Here is a 12,038-nt window from a genome sequence, read left to right on the forward strand (position 1 = left end):
CAGAGACGGGGAGGGATGTGGTCATGGAGCAATTTAAACATACTGATGACGATTTTAAACTTGAGATGTTGGGGTGGCCAGGAGCCAAAATAATTTGTCAAAATTGTATGTGTATGAGTGCAGTGTTTGAATTAAATTGTCTTAATTAATTTTTTAGATTTTAAAGACTGCACTTTTGATAGATTTGTTATATTTGTTATCTTCATTCTTGTTTATTAATAGTTGAGGTAATCAGCAATTAATCTCCATTTATTGCTTTTTTTATGTACATGAAATAATGTTTCCAGTGTGACAGAATTTTCACAGGTGACACTGAAGTTTGATTGACTCTTACCCATGCATTTCAGGTACATACTAGATGCAAGACTTTAAACTATATAAATAGATTACACCTGCACAACTTTATTTCTTGTGCCTCGCAATCTGATATTAAGCATTGAAAAGTATGAATGGCATGAATAATTTAAGTTTTAGATGTTATGATAAAAAAAAATCATGTTTGCTTTTAGATAGATGAGAAATATACTCAGTATTGAAAGTTGTATTGTTAGATATAAGTACAAATCAGGTACATTGTTAGATTTAAATATAAATCAGGTTTAGGTCTTTCAAATCAGATGCAATTACATGTATGCATATTTAAAAATCAATGTAATCGTTATTTATAGCAGATTTGAGTACTGTTGGGGGGGATGACTCATCAGGGGAGGGCAGCAGTAGACAAGTTCATGGCACCGTGGCTGGCGCTGCTGCACAGGAGGGCAAGAAAAAGAGTGGGAGCGCGATAGTGATAGGGGATTCAATTGTGATGGGAATAGATAGGCGTTTCTGCGGCCGCAACCGAGACTCCAGGATGGTATGTTGTCTCCCTGGTGCAAGGGTCAAGGATGTCTCAGAGCGGGTGCAGGACATTCTGAAATGGGAGGGAGAACAGCCAGTTGTCGTGGTGCACATTGGTACCAACGACATAGGTAAAAAAAAGGGATGAGGTCCTACGAAACGAATTTAAGGAACTAGGAGCTAAATTAAAAAGTAGGACCTCAAAAGTAGTAATCTCGGGATTGCTACCAGTGCCACGTGCTAGTCAGAGTAGGAATCGCAGGATAGCGCAGATGAATACGTGGCTTGAGCAGTGGTGCAGCAGGGAGGGATTCAAATTCCTGGGGCATTGGAACCGGTTCTGGGGGAGGTGGGACCAGTACAAACCGGACGGTCTGCACCTGGGCAGGACCGGAACCAATGTCCTCGGGGGAGTGTTTGCTAGTGCTGTTGGGGAGGAGTTAAACTAATATGGCAGGGGGATGAGAACCAATACAGGGAAACAGAGGGAGACAAAAGGGAGGCAGAGGCAGGAGACGGAGGGGAGATGGGGGGGGGGTGGGGGGCGGAGAGGCCCGGGGCGGGGAACAGGAAGGGCCACTGTGCGGCAGAATTCTAAAAGGACAAAGGATGTTAAAAAAACAAGCCTGAAGGCTTTGTGTCTTAATGCAAGGAGTATCCGCAATAAGGTGGATGAATTAACTGTGCAAATAGATGTTAACAAATATGATGTGATTGGGATTACGGAGACGTGGCTCCAGGATGATCAGGGCTGGGAACTCAACATCCAGGGGTATTCAACATTCAGGAAGGATAGAATAAAAGGAAAAGGAGGTGGGGTAGCATTGCTGGTTAAAGAGGAGATTAATGCAATAGTTAGGAAAGACATTAGCTTGGATGATGTGGAATCTATATGGGTAGAGCTGCAGAAAACCAAAGGGCAAAAAATGTTAGTGGGAGTTGTGTACAGACCTCCAAACATTAGTAGTGATGTTGGGGAGGGCATCAAACAGGAAATTAGGGGTGCATGCAATAAAGGTGCAGCAGTTATAACGGGTGACTTTAATATGCACATAGATTGGGCGAGCCAAACTGGAAGCAATACGGTGGAGGAGGATTTCCTGGAGTGCATAAGGGATGGTTTTCTAGACCAATATGTCGAGGAACCAACTAGGGGGGAGGCCATCTTAGACTGGGTGTTGTGTAATGAGAGAGGACTAATTTGCAATCTCATTGTGCGAGGCCCCTTGGGGAAGAGTGACCATAATATGGTGGAATTCTGCATTAGGATGGATAATGATACAGTTAATTCAGAGACCATGGTCCAGAACTTAAAGAAGGGTAACTTTGAAGGTATGAGGCGTGAATTGGCTAGGATAGATTGCCGAATGATACTCAAGGGGTTGACTGTGGATGGGCAATGGCAGACATTTAGAGACCGCATGGATGAATTACAACAATTGTACATTCCTGTCTGGCGTAAAAATAAAAAAGGGAAGGTGGCTCAACCGTGGCTATCTAGGGAAATCAGGGATAGTATTAAAGCCAAGGAAGTGGCATACAAATTGGCCAGAAATAGCAGCGAACCCGGGGACTGGGAGAAATTTAGAACTCAGCAGAGGAGGACAAAGGGTTTGATTAGGGCAGGGAAAATGGAGTACGAGAAGAAGCTTGCAGGGAACATTAAGGCGGATTGCAAAAGTTTCTATAGGTATGTAAACAGAAAAAGGTTAGTAAAGACAAATGTAGGTCCCCTGCAGTCAGAATCAGGGGAAGTCATAACGGGGAACAAAGAAATGGCAGACCAATTGAACAAGTACTTTGGTTCAGTATTCATTAAGGAGGACACAAACAACCTTCAGGATATAAAAGGGGTCAGAGGGTCTAGTAAGGAGGAGGAACTGAGGGAAATCTTTATTAGTCGGGAAATTGTGTTGGGGAAATTGATGGGATTGAAGGCCGATAAATCCCCAGGGCCTGATGGACTGCATCCCAGAGTACTTAAGGAGGTGGCCTTGGAAATAGCGGATGCATTGACAGTCATTTTCCAACATTCCATTGACTCTGGATCAGTTCCTATCGAGTGGAGGGTAGCCAATGTAACCCCACTTTTTAAAAAAGGAGGGAGAGAGAAAACAGGGAATTATAGACCAGTCAGCCTGACCTCAGTAGTGGGTAAAGTGATGGAATCAATTATTAAGGATGTCATAGCAGCGCATTTGGAAAATGGTGACATGATAGGTCCAAGTCAGCATGGATTTGTGAAGGGGAAATCATGTTTGACAAATCTTCTGGAATTTTTTGAGGATGTTTCCAGTAAAGTGGACAAAGGAGAACCAGTTGATGTGGTATATTTGGACTTTCAGAAGGCTTTCGACAAGGTCCCACACAAGAGATTAATGTGCAAAGTTAAAGCACATGGGACTGGGGGGTCGTGTGCTGACGTGGATTGAGAACTGGTTGTCAGACAGGAAGCAAAGAGTAGGAGTAAATGGGTACTTTTCAGAATGGCAGGCAGTGACTAGTGGGGTACCGCAAGGTTCTGTGCTGGGGCCCCAGCTGTTTACATTGTACATTAATGATTTAGACGAGGGGATTAAATGTAGTATCTCCAAATTTGCGGATGACACTAAGTTGGGTGGCAGTGTGAGCTGCGAGGAGGATGCTATGAGGCTGCAGAGTGACTTGGATAGGTTAGGTGAGTGGGCAAATGCATGGCAGATGAAGTATAATGTGGATAAATGTGAGGTTATCCATTTTGGTGGTAAAAACAGAGAGACAGACTATTATCTGAATGGTGACAGATTAGGAAAAGGGAAGGTGCAACGAGACCTGGGTGTCATGGTACATCACTCATTGAAGGTTGGCATGCAGGTACAGCAGGTGGTTAAGAAAGCAAATGGCATGTTGGCCTTCATAGCGAGGGGATTTGAGTACAGGGGCAGGGAGGTGTTGCTATAGTTGTACATGGCCTTGGTGAGGCCACACCTGGAGTATTGTGTACAATTTTGGTCTCCTAACTTGAGGAAGGACATTCTTGCTATTGAGGGAGTGCAGCAAAGATTCACCAGACTGATTCCTGGGATGTTGGGACTGACCTATCAAGAAAGACTGGATCAACTGGGCTTGTATTCACTGGAGTTCAGAAGAATGAGAGGGGACCTCATAGAAACGTTTAAAATCCTGACGGGTTTGGACAGGTTAGATGCAGGAAGAATGTTCCCAATGTTGGGGAAGTCCAGAACCAGGGGTCACAGTCTAAGGATAAGGGGTAAGCCATTTAGGACCGAGATGAGGAGAGACTTCTTCACCCAGAGAGTGGTGAACCTGTGGAATTCTCTGCCACAGAAAGTGGTTGGGGCCAATTCACTAAATATATTCAAAAGGGAGTTAGATGAAGTCCTTACTACTCGGGGGATCAAGGGGTATGGCGAGAAAGCAGGAAGTGGGTACTGAGGTTTCATATGTTCAGCCATGAACTCATTGAATGGCGGTGCAGGCTAGAAGGGCTGAATGGCCTGCTCCTGCACCTATTTTCTATGTTTCTATGTTTCTATGTTTCTATTTCATGTATACCAACAAAGCTCACAGCATTGACTGGAAGTAAGAGGAAATCACACTACAATCTGCTGTGAGGAAACCCTTAGATCAGAGCATAGTCATCATCTCCATCTTGAGAGCACAGCCAGCTTTCTTTTGGCTCCCAGTCGAGGGGAAGACTCTCTCTCTTTGGGCCCAATTTTCCCCAACACCTTTTTTCGGCGCACTTGCATTAATTACGGCGACATTGCTTGCTGGAAACGGCGCCGAAGAAAAGGGGTCCCACCCTGCCCGCTCTGCCGACTCTCCGGTGTCCCAGCATGGTATAGCTAGTGAAGTGGGGGGCAGAGCAACAGGCCAGCGCAGAAAGCACTGCCGGCAGCTGCGTGCATGCGCAGTGAAGTCTGTGCGCATGCTCCTGCCCTCCCAGCGTGTCCTTCGGGCTATGAGCAGGACCCGATGCTTGCAGTCCCTATCCCCGGCTGAAGGGACGCCCCGATCTTCGCTGCACCCTATCCCTGGCCGAGTGGCCTCCTGCACTGGCCGACCGGCCCGCTGAGTTCCAGGGCCGAGGTAGAACTTCAGTTTTATTTTTTATTTATTGATGGTTGTGCTTGAGAGTTTTGATTGGCGGGGGGAGGAGGAGAGTTTTGGGGTGGTGGGGAAGAAAGAGTGTTTTGATGGGGGAGGACTTTAAAAAAAAACTTGATTCTGGCATAAAGGTAGGACTTCTATTTTTTATTTGTTATTGATTGATTGCTTATTACTTTTTGTGCTTTGTTTAGTGCTTTGTGAGTCTTGGTGCTTTAAATGTACTAACCTGCGCCAATTTCTTAACTGCCCGCAATGTTTTTCAGAGCTGGCCACATACGCTGACCTAAGTCGATTTGGAGTAAGTTTTAGCTGGCCAAAGTGGCATAAATGGCCAAAACCGGCGTAAGTGGCTGGGAACGCCATCTTTTGAAAAAAAAATCGTACCTAACTGACTTACTCTGGAGCAAATTTTGGGGGGAAAATGGCATTTTTTAACCTACACCAGAAAAAACAACTTACTCCAAAAAAATTGATGCATGTCATGGCCAAAATTGGGCCCATGATTCCTTTTTATTATTACTGTTCATCGTGCTCAACATCCTGTTCCAGAAGCAACTTCCCTTTGTCTCCCAAGCTTCATATAAACTTTATTACTCGAAGAAAAAATGCCCTATTTTGTTGCAATTTGTTGCAATTTGTCTCAATAAGTGCCAGTTATCCTCTCACACAGTTCATTCTTCCTGCAATCAATTATTGTTCAACGATGTGGATTTGTTGGCCACAAGTCTGGTTACTATTTGTTCTTAGATAGACTTGGAAACTGACCGGTTCCTATCTCCTTCTGTAATGCAATATTTTGTTGCAAAGACATACGCTAATTGTTTTTCCGACCTCAATACTATCTCTAACCACAGATTCTACTTCTTTATTCATTCACTCACTGGACAAACCATATGTTTAAATGATTTCCTTCCATACAACTGCAAAACAGTACTGAGGCACTGTTTAGCTACTTTAAGACATTGTGGCTTTATGGTCATATTACCACATTTGACAAAAAAAGGTTAACATTTACACATTAAATAAAGCCTTGTAATGCTAAACTAGCAGAATCCCTCAATAGTCAAATTAATCACAGGATTGCTGCCATTGGTATAAAGCTTAAACTATTTTAAGGTAAGATCAAAAATGAACCCCACTCAATGTACTTGTATCCTGAATGATATCGTATATGTTTTCCCCAGCATTAAGCAAAGATAAGCAACAAGACACCATAGACATTGCAGAGCCTCTCTGATCACTGACCTGTGCAAAACAGCCTCGAGCATTTTCTGTCATTCTTGCCATTATTACTTAAATTTATTGACTAAGTGTCAGTCATGTATACAATCAAATTACTTATTTATGATAAAAGACCCACATGGTATGCTGCAACCAATCCGTTTGGTTCAACACATGTATTAAATATATAACTGCTGTGGCAAAATTTGTATTGTTGGTTTAACTTACTGAAAAAATAAAAGGTAGTTTGCTTCCTAGATTTAATGGCAAGCATTGTTCCTTTGATGTGAAATATCTGCTTGGTACGCATTTATAAATTTTGGTATTACCAATTCAGACATGTGAAGTAGCCACATCTTCTGGGATATGGACCATGGTATTTACAATATTTGTTTTCTGTCCTTAATTGTATTTATGTAAAAGTTATGCTCAGGGTGTCTGGGAACTTCTACGTTAAAGGAATTAACAGAAATGTTGGTTTTAATATTTTAAAGACTTAAAATAGGGTAATAGTTTTTGCAGAATTTTCCTTGAACTACTGCGGTCCTTGGGGTGATGGTACCCTCATGGTGGATTTCCAAGATTTTGATCCTACAACCTTGAGGTTCAAAGGTCCATGTCAGGATAGTATCAGATTTCAAAAGGGAACTTCTTTTAAGATCGCTGCTCTTGTCTTAATACAAATCTTTTTAGCAGTAAATTCCTATTTTGGTTTTATTTATATTGCATAATTTACTCTCAATCATCAGAAAAGTGATGGAAGGTGCCGTCGACAGTGCTATCAAGCTGCACTTACTCACGAATAACCTGTTCACTGATGCCTAGTTTGGATTCTGCAAGAACCACTCGGCTCCAGAACTCATTGCAGCCTTGGTCCAAACATAGAAAAAAGAGCTGAATTCCAGAGGTGAAGTCAGGTGAGAGTGAATCAAGGCAGTATTTGACCAAGTATGGCATCAAAGAGCCCTAGTAAAACTGAAGTCAGTGGGAATCGGGGGGAAAACTCTCCACTGGCTGGAGTCATACCGAGTGCAAAGGAAGATGGTTGTGGTTGTTGGAGGTCAATCATCTCAGCCCCAGGACATCGCTGCAGGAGTTCCTCAGGACAGTGCCCTAGGCCCAAACATCTTCAGCTGCTTCATCAATGACCTTCCCTCCATCATAAGGTCAGAAGTGGGGGTGTTCACTGATGACTGAACAGTGTTCAATGTCATTCGCAACTCCTCAGATAATGAAGCAGTCCATGCTCGCATGCAGCAAGAATTGGACGACAATCAGGCTTAGGCTGATAAGTGGCAAGTAATATTTACACCACACAAGTGTCGGGCAATGACTATCTACAACAAGCGAGAGTCTTACCCCCATCCGTTGACATTCAACTGCATTATCGTTGTCGAATCCCCACCATAAACATCCTGGGGGTCACCATTGACCAGAAACTTAACTGGACCAGCCACATAAATACTGTGGCAACAAGAGCAGGTCAGAGGCTGGGCATTGTGCAGTGAGTGTCTCACCTCCTGACTCCCCAAAGCCATTCCACCAGCTATAAGATATAAGTCAGGAGTCTGATGGAATACTCTCCACTTGCCTGGATGAGTGCAGCTCCAACAACACTCAAGAAGCTCGACACCATTCAGGACAAAGCAGCCCGCTTGATTGGCACCCCATCCACCAACTTAAGCATTCACTCCCTCCATCATCGGCACACCTTGGCTGTAGTGCTTACCATCTACCTGCAGCAACTTTCCAAGGCATTTTCGGCAATATCTCCCAAACCCGTGAACTCTACCACTTAAAAGGACAAGGGCAGCAGGCGCATGGGAACACCATCACCTGCAAGTTTCCCTCCAAGTTACACGCTATCTTGACTTTGAAATATATCGCTGTTCCTTCATCACCGCTGGGTCAAATTTCTGGAACTCCCTCCCTAACTGCACCGTGGGAGCACCCTTACCACACAGAATGCAGCGGTTTATCATCATAATAGGCAGTCCCTTGGAGTCGAGGATTCCACACTAGAAATGAGTTCTCAGGTGACTGAAGAGTATAACGCGGGACCTGCAGTCTCTGTCACAGGTGGGGCAGACTGCAGTTGGAGGAACAGGTGGGTGGGCTGCCTGGGTTGCCACACGCTTCTTCCGCTGTCAACGTTTGGCTTCAGCTTGCTCTCGTTGAAGAAACTCAAGGTGTTCAGCGCCTTCCCGGATGCTTTTCCTCCACTTTGGGCGGTCTTGGGGCAGGGAACCCCAGGTGTCGGTGGGGATGTTACAATTTTTCAAGGAGACTTTGAGAGTGTCCTTGAAGCGTTTCCTCTGCCCACCTGGGGTTCACTTGCCATGTCGGAGCTCCGAGTAGAGCACTTGTTTTGGGAGTCTCATGTCAGGCATGCAGATGATGTGGCCCGTCCAGCGGATCTGATCAAGCGTGGTCAGTGCTTTGATGCTGGGGATATTGGCCTGAGCGAGGACACTGACATTGGTGTGCCTATCCTGCCAATGGAGTTGCAGGATCTTGCGGAGGCAGCATTGGTGGTACTTCTTCAGTCTTTTGAGGTGCAGCGGTTCAAGAAGGCAACTCACCACTTCTCAAGAGCAATTAGGGATGGGGATTAAATGTTGGGCCTTGCCAGCAACGCCCACATTGAACAAATAAAAAAAAAATATTAAATTATTGGATCATTTATTTAGTGCAAAGAAGTCTGAATTATCTGCACTTAATCTAAAGCTAATTTTATGAAGGAAAATTCACCGATTGTAAATATTCTCACTGACTGTATACAAGTTTTTACTGTAGTATTTGTTGAAGTTTTTCTTTCATGCAGTCCATTTAGTGTCTAAATAAATATATCTTAGCCTGTAAACCTCTGGCCAATGTGGAAATGTTTGCTATTTTTAGGTGTTTTATAGCGTAGCACAGCACTGTGTTAAATCCAACAAATGGAATGGGGCAATTGTTAACTTGCCAGATGCATACCTTTGCAAGGACAGATTACAGAGAAGATATGCCATCTGAATTACTGTATAAGGACAAAGGTCCACTGTGGGGGCGACCGCTTAACTATAATCCATGACTACAATGTAACACCGTGGAAAGTAAGAGGATGGTTTCAGAGCTTGTTCCCTCCTTAGTAGTTAACTGGAAGAGTAAATACTGTCTTGCATACCACAATATTTGCACTATTGGATACTATAATTTTTAAAGCATAGTTAATTAAACCAGCTTTAAGATATTTTTTCAGGACCATTTTGTACAAATTGCAATTATTTTAATCATTGAAAAGTTTATATGCCTCTTTGTAAAATTAATGTACCTCTTGGTTTTGCAACAATTAAATATTAATGGTTATAGAAATTTAATTTAATTGGGAATTTGCATTTATTTAAAACTTGAAATAACATTTCCCTTCACATTCTGGAGTATGTTTCATTCTTTACCTAAACTAAAATGGCACCAGTGCTGCCTCACAAGATCCTGCAAATCCATTGGCAGGATAGGCGCATCAACGTCAGTGTCCTCGCTCAGGCCAATATCCCCAGCATCGAAGCACTGGTTATTCCATTATTAGTTAGCAATTTTTATCTCGCAATTTGATCATACAGATTTTAACCAAAGCAGTGGATTGTAATGGCTCATATTTTGTCATATTTATTAAAAGATGCCATTGTAATTGGTCTACTGGTCATTTTTTCCCCCGTATGACTATGATCTAAGGTCCAGCTAATCGTGCAATTTCCCTTGGGATGAGGCTTTATAAAATCAGCCCTGATGAGACACAAGAATCCTGTCTCTTTGTTCATCAAATATATACCAATCAATTTTCTAAAATTCCCACACTGCTAATGCAGGATCTGGATGATGGTTACTGATGTTTACCACGGTCCCACTACAACCTAAATGTAACAGAGGTTCACCCATCACTTCAAGATGTATTTACACAAAGACCTTAGCCTGGGCATGGACTTGATATGTTTCTTCAGAGTTGTGGCTTCTTTGCCTCTATTCACTGAAGGCAGATCCTGTGCTCATAGAATTATGTAGAAATTACCAAACAGAAACAGGCAAATTAGCCCAGCCAGTCCGTTTCAGCTGTGAAAAAATCTCATCCAGGTGCTTATCACCTTTAGATTTGATTATTTCAACGCTCTCTTGGTTGGTCTCCCAGTCTCCACCCTCCATGAACTTCAGCTGATCCCAACTTCTGCTACCTACATCTTATCCTGCACCAAGAACCACTCACCTTGTCATCGCTGACATACATTGGCTCCCAATCCCCCAACATCTCCATTTTAAAATTCTCATACATTTGTTTAACTCAGTTCATGGCATCATCTGTCCCTATCTCTGAAACCTTCACCAATCCTACAACACTGCACCCACCACCATCCCCCCCAAAAAAAAAAAAAAACTAATTACAGTTCTTTTGTGGAAAAGAGATTTTTTACACTTGCTAACATAATGCTACCAAGTGTAGCAATCAGGTGAAGCAGGGTTAGAGGGTGGGGAGATAATTCGATAAAGTCTCACTATTTTAGAGTCAAATATTCTGTCTTTCATTTTTATTTTATTTATTTTTAGTTAAATAGCAAAACATATGGCAATTTGTGAAGCGGAGAATTAAGACTTGGTTGGTGTATCGGAATTGCTCTGCAGTACAGGTTGAAGAGCTGGGAGATGCAAAACTGAGGCACCTCAGCGCTGTAACTGGCAAGAGAATGTAATTACAGCAGGACAAGTATGCAAAGGCAGCTTCTATTACAAATGTGGATGTATCAATTTATAATTTGTTAGGATATCTGCACAGACATCAGATTTTTAATCACACTAGTGAGACAGTGGATATGGTGTTTTATAAAATAGGAGTGTCATGTGATGCAATATAGTATCAGGGCAACTGATCAACATGAAAAATCTATTTGCTTTTTCAATACAGTTTTCAGGATATTTATCTGTATTTCTGGGATTAAGTTCCACAATTTTATCCACTTTTCAATGTAAAGTGAAAATCAGTGGTTTTGTTAATGTTCATTTACATCTGTATTCAGCTTCATCTTTTTAAAGCCCAGAAAACAAAGCAATTATTGACCCTAACCTTGGCCAATATTTCCCTTCCCAACTAAGGGCCATTGAGATCAATAGTATTGCCACAACTACCACCCTAGTTCAGGTCAATTAATTCAGCAAAAACCATTGACTAAGCTTGCGATTATCCTGGTTTGTGGAGTTCAACTGTTCACTGAATAATGAATTGAACGAGATATTGTAGGAGCACACTTTCATTAGTACAGTATAGTGTACTCTCTTTCAACCTTCATTAAGTCTGTTTAGTTTGAGCAAGGCATTAAGCATAGCTTACCATTATTTTTAGTCACCAGAGACCAGTATTTATATATCTTTCCATCTGTGTTGTGAATGGGAGGGGGTGATTATCTCCGGTGCGATGAGTGAATTGGTGATGCATCTTCCCATGGCAGTGTAATTTCACAAGCAGCCTATTCCACAAAGCTGATCTCAGCCAAGCACATCGTGCTTACTTTGACATGATTCTATTATCGGTGTGCGTGTGAGAGAGTGAGTGAGTGAGTGCATGTGAATGAGTGAGTGTGTGCATGTGTGTGCATGTGAGTGAGTGAGTGTGAGTGAGTGAGTGTGTGTGAGTGAGTGTGAGTGAGTGTGAGTGAGTGTGAGTGAGTGTGAGTGAGTGTGAGTGAGTGTGAGAGAGTGAGTGAGAGTGAGTGTGCGTGTGAGTGCATGTGAGTGAGTGTGTGCGTATGTGAGTGCGTGAGTGTGTGCATGAGCGATTGCGTACGCGTGAGTGTGTGCATGCGCATGTGGTGCATGTCGGTGTGCGTGTGTTGAGGGTA

The sequence above is a fragment of the Pristiophorus japonicus genome, chromosome 1 (genome assembly GCF_044704955.1).
Source record: "Pristiophorus japonicus isolate sPriJap1 chromosome 1, sPriJap1.hap1, whole genome shotgun sequence".
Taxonomy (NCBI): domain Eukaryota; kingdom Metazoa; phylum Chordata; class Chondrichthyes; family Pristiophoridae; genus Pristiophorus; species Pristiophorus japonicus.